General features: G+C 40.6%; 1 protein-coding gene across 1 annotated transcript in view; it reads left to right on the forward strand.

Annotated features, from left to right (window-relative positions):
* LOC120591213 (rho guanine nucleotide exchange factor 38-like) overlaps positions 1-10,020 on the forward strand; it is a 99,709-nt gene that overhangs the window by 89,248 nt on the left and 441 nt on the right. The gene's annotated exons all lie outside the window — the stretch shown is intronic.

Consider the following 10,020-nt stretch of genomic DNA (forward strand, 5'->3'; position numbering starts at 1 on the left):
TTCGGAGATCATGGTTTCAAATAAATAAGAGTCACTGAATGTGTGCGATTTCTAGATGCTCCCAATATCTATGCGTCTTAATGATTCATTTATCTAATAAGGCAACACTTTTTTTCTATGAAGGGTGATTTAACAGATCAAGTGTCATTTCCACATTTGATAGAATGTACAGCCCTTGCAGTAGCCACTTTCCAAATATGGCCCTCGACGGACCGTGCCTCCTCGTATTGACACTGCTACGTAGTCTAGTCTCGTATTGACTCTGGACTATCCCTGAGACTCACTCACTAATACAATGCGGTGGAGGTGACACAATGCCAGCTACTGGGCCGAAGCCCTAAGAAATATTGGCAATTTCTACTTTTGTGATTTGGGGAGACTGCCACTTAAGACTTTCAGCTATCCTGCCAGATTATTATGTGGAGAGGTCACATGGAGAGAGTTTAGACCTGAGACTACATAGAGTGAGAATGTGACCCAGCTGTCCCAGCATCCCAGCTGAGACCAGCTTGCTAGCTGTTGCTGGCACGACGCCAGACTTACAAGCCATCTTAGACCGTCCTATCAGTCAAGCCCTGGGATAACTGCAGCCCAGCAGACACCAAGTAGAGCAGCAGAATCACATCGCAGATCCCCACCAGTGCAGAGACTCCTGTGAGAAAATCAAAACAGTTGTCATTTTAAGGCACTAAGTTTTAGGGTGGTTTGTTATATAGCAATAGATAAGCAAAACGGGGCTCGTGCTCTCTTAGGTGCATTTGCAACAATGTTGTCACGTTCCCAAGTATGAAAGAAAGGCTAAGTTACGAATATATTTACAAATGTATGTTAAAGTCTCTTTCTTGCACACTGTGCTGAGGACCAGAGCTGAAAGAAGCTTGTGGTAAAAGAATCGCCATTTCTTATATGCCATTTCCTGAGGGGAGTTTATCCTTGGAGAGAAAGACAATTTAGAGTTTTCTGTTCTTTGAAGATGTACTGGGTGATGTACTGCAGTTCCATGCCAGGACTTTGTTCTTCTAAAACAGTGTCTCTTATATGTCCCTGAAATAGGAATCTGTGCCTTTTGCAGCGATTTTGTGAGTAGAACATTAGTCACTGACAATCCATGTTATGAAGCCATATGGGAGATAACACGAAGTAGCTCACCTGAAAACCTTTTCTAGTATTATTATTGTTGTACTGAGTGTGTGTGTGTGTGTGTGTGTGTGTGTGTGCATGCGTGTGCGTGTTACTCAGGACACAGATCAGCTTGCCCTCGTTAATTCTGGCCAGCTAGGACAGGTTGGGAGGGCCCCAGACCAGTGTGTTGGAACGTGTGAGCCCAGTAGAGGGACACCCAGATGCAGAAGTTGGAAGACCAAGGCGTCTTATTCCAAATATTGACAGTAACAGGAAAACTGTCAGCTTCAGAAACTATGGCACAATAAGGCCGGGGCGGTGGGAGTGGGGCAGAGAAGGGTGGATTCAGAGTCAAATATACATAAATCCACACAGGAAAGGAAAAATCAGCAGAAGGCAGTCACCAGGACACAGTATGAAGGCTGGGCCTCCAGTCTCCTGAGTTAGGTCGAGATGGGTCCCAGGGCTTTTAAGGATTTTATTTCTTGTAATAAAAATAATACCAGGTGGCTTAGTAATAAATTCTACAGTTCTTTTCTCTGAGGAGAATGTTGGGTTCTAGCATGTTCTGCTGATGGAACTGGCTTGCAGAGGTTAGTGGTTTAGCTATGTAGTCAAGTTTGAATGGAGCTGGGAAAAGTCGAATGTTGCACAGAAAACACATAGAAGTAAAGTCCTAAATTCTGTGAGTTTAAGAGTTATATGAACATTTGCCAACAGCCAGGAAGTGAAATGAGAAGAGCATTGGCAGAGGTGTAGTCCCTGGAGGTCCACAAGAGTCCAGAAAGAAATCAGCTTCTGGAGGGAGACAGAGCTGTACTTCAATTCTGGTTCTGTCACTGCTAGCTCTGTGGCTAGGGACAAGTCACTTGGATCAGTGGGGACTGAAATTCTCTGACTGGAATAGAAACCTCACCTAAAGGACATAACCAAAAGGGACGTTTTTTTTTTTTCACATAACAAGAAACCCATAATTCAATGGTCCAGGACTGGGGCGGCTGCCTGCTGGCTCCTTGCAGCTTTTTCCTTCACAGTGTTTGACATATGGCGTTTGGCTTCATGGCCTCAGCATGGCTACTCCGCTGCCAAGCATGCTTCCTGCGGGCAATAAGAGCACCTCCCAAGGCTGTTTTCTTTTCTATTTTTTTTCTCTTTTTTTTTTTTTTTTTTTGCTTAAACAACAGAATTTTATTCCCAAGGCTTTTTTCATTTGGGGGGAATAGAGGCCTTTCCCAGTGACTTCTACCTGTATCTTACGATTTAATTTCACACACACATATATGTACATACATTCACAGCCAAATACTCACTTGTGCACGTATTTGGCCACTCCTAACCACGGGAGTTTGGGGAAAGTTCAGTATTTTTAACTGGGTGCATTGCTGGTTCAAATTCTGCTGGTTTGGAAGAAGGAAGAATGGATAAGCAACTAACAGTAGAGGCCACATTTATTTGTTCATGTTTCAAATGAGGATAGGAAATCTTCCAGGGCAGAAAGATACGGGACCAAGGGCGTACCCCTCCAGAATATAAACTCCATGAGGGAAGAATTATTTTCTGTTTTGTTACTGTTTTATCACCAGCACCTAAACCAATGTCTTCAACAAGTACCGACTGAATGAATGAAATTCATGGTAGATGGTAGATAATAAGAAGTCTAGTATACTGGCCAGCACACAGAGGGGACTCAGCAGTTGATGCGGGTGTTGTAAATGGGTCTGCCTGTAGTTTGTCCTATGCCACTTTCGGAGGCCGGTAGGTGGTATAGAGTAATTAGCTGTAGCAGAGGCAAGCAGTCTTAAGAGAGGCACTTACTAAGGTGTGATCAGTGGAGAAGCATGGATTGGTCTAAGAACAGTTTCCTCAATGTTATTAACCTTGAGAAGGGAAAAGTTATTATACCTTTTCCTAACCCAGCCAGGAGAAACCTTAACTTTGAACTCACAGAGCCAGTGTTTTATTTTATTGAGATATAATTGACTTACAACATTATAGTCGTTTCAGATGTATAACATAATGATTCAATATATGTATACATTGCAAAATGACCACCACAATAAGTCTAGATAACATCCAAGAGCCCCTGTTTTCTTAATGTGCCAGTTGTGATTAAAAACTCTCATCTGGAGTTAAAGTATCCAGGAAGTCAAAATGTTCAGAAAGAGACCAGGAGTTACCATTAAAATAAACAGCTGTATCCTTGAATGTTAGCTCTGGACTAATACTTGAAGAGCGTCCAGCCCAGCTACCTCATTGTTCAGACAAGAACAGTGAGAGCCTGATTTGCCCCAAATGGCATCACTAACTTAGGACACAGAAGGGAACCTTTCCTTTTCCTAACACGGGTCTTATTACATATTATACACCGTCTATCTCCACTGCTTGCTAATGCTCCTCAGTTTGTCCTGCCCAGCTGCCAGGCCACCTGCCACTGCCTGCACTGGGTAGGTGCTGCCACAGTGGTGGAAGGATCACACCTTTGAGAGAGCTCACTGCAATTATGATGCCAACCTCCTTGGCACTGGACACAGTAGTGGTCATGGGACAGGACCCCAGACTTCATTCTGGCTGCCTCGCTTTCTCTTTTTTTTCTCTTTATGGTCCAGCTACCCTCAGTGATCCCATTCCTCACCTCTCATTCCTTCCTAACTCCACTCCTCCAAAATTGCTGTTCTCACATCACCAAAGACCTGATAATTGTCAAATCCAAATGAACACATTTTTCTGAACTTATCTTACCATAGTGCTTCTGAAATTTTTTTACTGAAATAATCTTGTCAGAAGAGAAATAATAGAAGCTCCAGTGGATGTAAGGTTATGACCTGAAGCCACAACCATGGGCATGAAATAACTTTGTAGTCTCATTTTATCTTAAGAATTCACATAAAATTTTCAATTCTACTCATTTATATAAAAATAAAGTGTTTTTTCAAATATTTTAATAAAATTGATACTCGAGAATTAGCTTGCTTTAATTCCATGGCTTCATGTACCACCTAGCCCCTGCATTTGATGTGAATTTCATAACCCTAGCCAGAGTCCCTTGCATATTTTTAGTAGTTGATTTAAGTCCAGGTGAAGTAAACACTAAATGAGACTAAAAGCAAAGGTTGGTGGCTTCTGTAAGCAGCATTTACTTTCCCATCCTCTTCCTTCTGACTTATCCTCCCCTAGAGGACAAAAAGAGGCTAGGAAAAAAGGAAGAAAACAGTAATGATCTGGCATTTTGGCGGGCTAATCCACTGCCTCATTTAGTCCCAGCAGCTGGACTCTCATCCATGGAGTATAAGCAGACTCTGGGGAACTCTCCTTGGTACTCCTGAGTGAAAGCTTCCAGTAAAGCTTTCATTTGGGGATATTTACTCAGTTGTGTGTGACACTCAGGGATGTGACAGCCAGAGGCTAGTATTATCTCACCCCCATCTCAGACCTTCTTTCCAGGGAGTGGGCTATATTCACCCTCTGTCTTTGGAGCCATCCCGCCCCCTTCTCTGTATTCTAAGTACTCTTTCTTGATGAGTTTTACTTTGAACCACAGAACTTTCTTTTGGGATATATTTTAGACCATAATTTATACTTAAGACTTTAACTAAAACGTTCTTTTAACTTCATCGTAGTTGGTTTTCAGAGTTGAACTTGTTACCTAATTTTTTCTTGCTAACATAAGCAACTTTCTACTTTAGACTTTGTCTTAGCTCAGGCTGCCATAACAAATTACCACTGACTGGGTGGCTTCAACAACAGACATTTATTTCTCGAAATTCCTTAGAAGTCCAAGATCACGGTGCCCGGTTCTTTGTGAGAGCTGATTTCCTGGCTTGCAGACTGCCGCCTTCTCATTATGTCCTCACATGGCAGGTAGAAACAGCTCTGCCGTCTCCTCTTCTTCTCATAGGGGCATGAATTCCATCATGAGGGCTCCACCCTCATGACCTCATCGAACCCTAATCACCTCCCAAAGACCCCATTCCCAAATACCATCACATTAGAAGTGGGGTTTCAACATACAGATTTTTGGAGGGGAACAAACATTCAGTCCATAACACTTTCTAAATAACAGTTCATGTGATATTTTTATAGAACTTTTGAATGAAATTTTCTATGTGGTAAGGAGGGAACTTTCAACTAGGCATGATTTCTCCCCAAATCTTTTCCTATGGAAGAAGGAAAACACAAAGTATGTTGATTAAAATTAAGTTGACCCGGGAGAAACAGAAAACAAAATAAATAAGACAGTTGTCCATTTCTCTATTGTGTAAAAGTCTTAAGACATTTAAACTAGACCTGTACGTCAGCCCTGCTCCATGAAGTCCTCTGGGGTACAAGCTTCTTCCAGCCCACAACTCCACTCACCCTTGTCTTCACGGATTAGGCAGCATCCAAGTTCCAGGCAGCAGAACAGAAGAAAGGATGGGGAAGGAGGGGTAAAGGATGAATTAGCTGTCATTTAAAGAAAGTTCCTGGACACTTTTACTTATATCCCATTGTCGAACTTTAATTACATGCCCATACCTCTTGCAATGGAGGCCAGTAAATGTGGGTTTTATAAGAGCCAACAGAAATTTTATTGCTAGAGAAAAAGGGGAGTGCTGACATTGGGGGACACAACAGGCTCTTTTACCCTCAAACTGCAGTTTTTCTCACTATTCTGTCTTTGGCTTTGCTGACCCCAATCCTAGTTTTCCTGGCTTCTGTCTGGCTGTGACTTTTCGAGCCTTCCTGCACTCTTTCTCTTCTAGGCTCCCATTGCCCAGCATCTGGTTCTCAAGCCGTCTTCTCCTCTCATGCTGTGAACTTTCTTGTGCGACAAAATTAAATTCGTGGCTTCTACTACCTACATTTTACATATCTGCCTCTCTTTCCCATATCTTTTTTCCTGAACCCCAAACTCATGTAACCAATTCCATAAAGGGCTTCTCCACTTGTGTACACTGTGGGTGATCACATTCAGTTTATCTGAGATTAAACTCATTATCTCTCCCCCTGTACTTCTTATGTTGCTGTCATTGTCTGTCTGTGTTCTCACCAAAACCGGAATTCTGGGATACACCTGAAATGACTCTCTTCATCTCTCAGATAGGTTTAAAGTCCATTTCCCCCTGCTTTTCCATCCTTTCTGCTTCTGCTTTAGTGGTTGTAGCTAACATCTATTGGCATTTGCACATGGCACCTGCTGATATAAATATATTACATATTTTAACTCATTTAATTTTCAAACATCCCTACTATTGTTATTCTAATTTACAGATGAAATTAAGGAACAGAGATGTCAAGGCACACAATTAAATGATAAAACTGGGATTTGAAACCAGGCAATTGATCCTTGAGCATTCTATGGACTGCTAGAACTTCCTGTTTTAGCCCTCATTATTTATTTCTTGTCTTGCTATAGAGCTTTTCAATTGGTTTCTCTTTTCCATTCTTACTAACTCTTTCCCCCAGTTCCATCTTTCACATGACTAACTCTCAGAGTAATCTTTCTGAAACATGATCTAATCATGTTAGATATCACCTTTAAGCTGGAGTTCCAACTCCTTTCTGATACACAAGTCCTTCAGGGTCTGGCTGCTGCCTACCAATACAACCTCCTCTGAAACTTGCCTATGGACAGGATACCAGCAGCCATACTGCTGGCAGCTTCTGAACAGACTGTGCTCCTTCATTGTGTCTCTGTGTGTTTGTCCTCACTCATAACGCCCATTTCAAGGGCAGATTGCTATGGAAATAGCATAAGTGTCCTCAAGAGCAGAATAGGTGGCCCTCTCTATTTTATTGCTCTATCGTTGTACTTTCCACATAGTAAATAGGAGTTTGCTGTTCTCTCTCTCTTCGTAAGTCCCTTAAGAGACTCGAAGGAAGAGGTGGTTCTTTTATCTGTGGTCCCTACCAAAGCGCGTGGTGCATAATTGTCACTCACTAAATCGTTGACAAATAAGGATGAAGTAAAGACTATTACTACTTCATTCCCATTTATGCTATTTTCCTGAACAAAGCATAGGACAAGGAGATCTCTTGAATATCGTTGGTTTACCTTGGTTTACTTACCTGCAAGGGAAGTTCATCTTGGGGTGGGCTCAGAATAATACAGAGGGTGTATCGTTTGGTGTGGCACATCCCAGGGATGGACATGAGGGTCTGGAAATAAAGGAGGTAGGCCAACAATAGGAACATAAATATATGTATATTAGTGAAGGGAACAATATGGAACACAGGAGTAATAACACCAGGACATAAAATGTGTTCAATATTCTTGGGAGTTGTTTTTAAAGGAGATAAATAAGGTCGTTTAACAGGGTGCATTTTTTTCTCCCTTTGCATCACAGCTAATGCAGAAAGTCTGGATTGTAGAATTTTAAAAAAGAAGCACAAGATAGTTATATTTATTTTATAGGATTCTGGTGCCTTTGTGACAGGCTGCTAGAAGTGAAATTACCTTCACCGCTCTTGGCTCAGTCCCTTCCCTACTCCTAATCATTCCTTCAAACCCACATACATTAGATAGAGCAGTTGTCCTTCACCACTAAAGAAACGCAGCCGAGAGTTATGTTACCGTGGAAACAGAATCATTTTTTTTTTTGCCACAAGACACATCGCTTCATCTGCACTATTATGAAGCAGAATACATTGGTAAGGCTGGGAGGAGAATCAAGTATTCTGCCTGCCAGTGTTGTACTTGGCCTTTGGGTGAATAAATGACTTTCAATTAGAACACTTAAATACTTTTTAACTTTAATAATTATTATTAGAGCCCCAACAGAATTTTACTTGGAAGAGTAAAAAATTTGACTCTGCTGTTAAGCAGAGAGCTATAAATTCTTTCAAACTAGACCACTTCCGTTAAAGAAAATACAAGAGAATTTACAATTAATGGTTTCATTGTGCACAAAATAAATGTCTTTGCCTTTTGTTTTCTTACTTTCTGATTTGATCCTGTCGTGGATTTATGAAGGTGTCCTTACCTCTTTATTTCTTTGTCTCTAAGAGGCTTCGTAGTGAACACGCATATTTACAACTTCACTGCATGTTGGTTGGGCTGTGTGAATTCAGATCCATTCTCTCTGACTTGCTCCTGAGCTTCCTCTGAACCTGGTGTTCACTCCCACTTCCAGGTCATAACTGTCTCACACAGCCCAAGCCCTCAAGCCTGTTTGCTACCTGGCTCTGTTACTAGGAGGCTCTCCTCGCCTTTGCCCAACCCTAAATTTAGTCACTATCCTATTTTATTTTCTCTTCTTATAACTACTGCATTTCTTACTGCTTGTGTTGCCAACTGTCTTGAAGAAAAATTCTACAAGGCATAGAAGGGTCAACTCAGTATAATCCCAGGAACAAAACAAGAATTCCTTATGCCTTTAGTTCCAAAGATGCAGTTGCTGAGTTTCTGTACAAGTCCAAAAAAAGCACTGATAAAATGCGTGTGCGCGCGCACATGCACACACAACACGCATGCACACACACACACAGAGTCTAAGTATAATCACAGGGAAAGCTCATATAATAAAAGAGAAATAAAAATCTTTTATTGGCTGGATGTAAATTAGAGAAGTATGAGTGTTTTAATTAATTCTGGAGATACTAGAGCAGCATTAAGAGACAAGTGACAATTACTGAGCAACTCATCAGTGTCAGGCACTTCTTAGATCTACCTTCCATTTAATTCTCAAATTTATCCCAAGAGTTACTGTTACTTATTATTTTACAAATGAGAAAATTGTGGTTCAAAGATTTTTTTAAAAAGTCATTCCCAAAGTCACCACACAAATCCTACAGGACAGTGATTTTTTATTCTTTCCAACTGTGTCACTTTGTACAGTGTCCAACCAAGATGTATGGAAGGCTAAAGCCTAAGGGGGAAAAAAATGAGAGGAATATGGTCTCTAATCCATATGGCTTTGCCACCTTCCACTGGGAATTTGGGAAAATCATTTATTTGTTTTAAACTCAGATTTGTCCATCCTTATTTAATATGGATAAATAACCTCGTATCTTTTCATATATATAGGGAGTTGAGCAGTTAATGTGTGTAAAACATATTGAAAAAGGCACTTCCATTTCTGGAGGAAGAATGACTTGTTGCCACTATAATAGGCCCAGATTAGTAGGCCCATATCACGCCCAATCAAATCAGCCCCAAATCATACCAAGTCCAAATTTGCAATGTTTTTGAGAGCAGACTCTATCACATATTTCTTTTGTGTATCCCAAATCATCTTGACACAGTGCAGGATTGAGTAATGGATACTTAATACACGTTTTTAAGTGAAGGAGTGGGTGATTAAATTAAACTATTGTCCAATACTTGAACCATCAGTTATAGACCCAATTTTATCATAACATCAAAAAAGATTTCTTAAATGCCAGGACACAATTAGCTCAAGTTGCTTTGTGAAGAGATAGTCATAACCCCTGTTCATAGTATTATCTGATTGGTATTATTTCTTATACATAGTATTATCTGATTGGTATTATTTCTTGGTATCATTGTGCCTTTGTTTTGCATTTGTTTTGCATTATTTTTGTTTAAAATAATGACCAGTTCTTTTTATTATCACATGTAAGGAAATATTTTATGCCTAGCATCTGAAATTTCACTTCCCATACCTTTAATAAATTAACAATAACTACTCTAATTTGAGCATTTACTATGTACACACTCTGAACTTGACACACACTATGACTTTAACTTTTATAATGACCTTATGAAATTGGATCTATTATTATCCCCATTTTATAGATGAGAAAACAGATTCAGAGAGTAAAAATAACTCATCCAAGTCATACCCTGCCCTAGTGTGGCACAGCCCGATCTAAACCCATGTGGACTGATTCTAAAATGCTGCCCTTAGCCAGGCTCCTGCACACTGGCCAAGTACATGGTTACCTCTGAAAAAAACAGCT

The sequence above is a fragment of the Pteropus medius genome, unplaced genomic scaffold, assembly GCF_902729225.1.
Source record: "Pteropus medius unplaced genomic scaffold, Ma_sr-lr_union100, whole genome shotgun sequence".
In the NCBI taxonomy this organism is placed as follows: Eukaryota; Metazoa; Chordata; class Mammalia; order Chiroptera; family Pteropodidae; genus Pteropus; species Pteropus medius.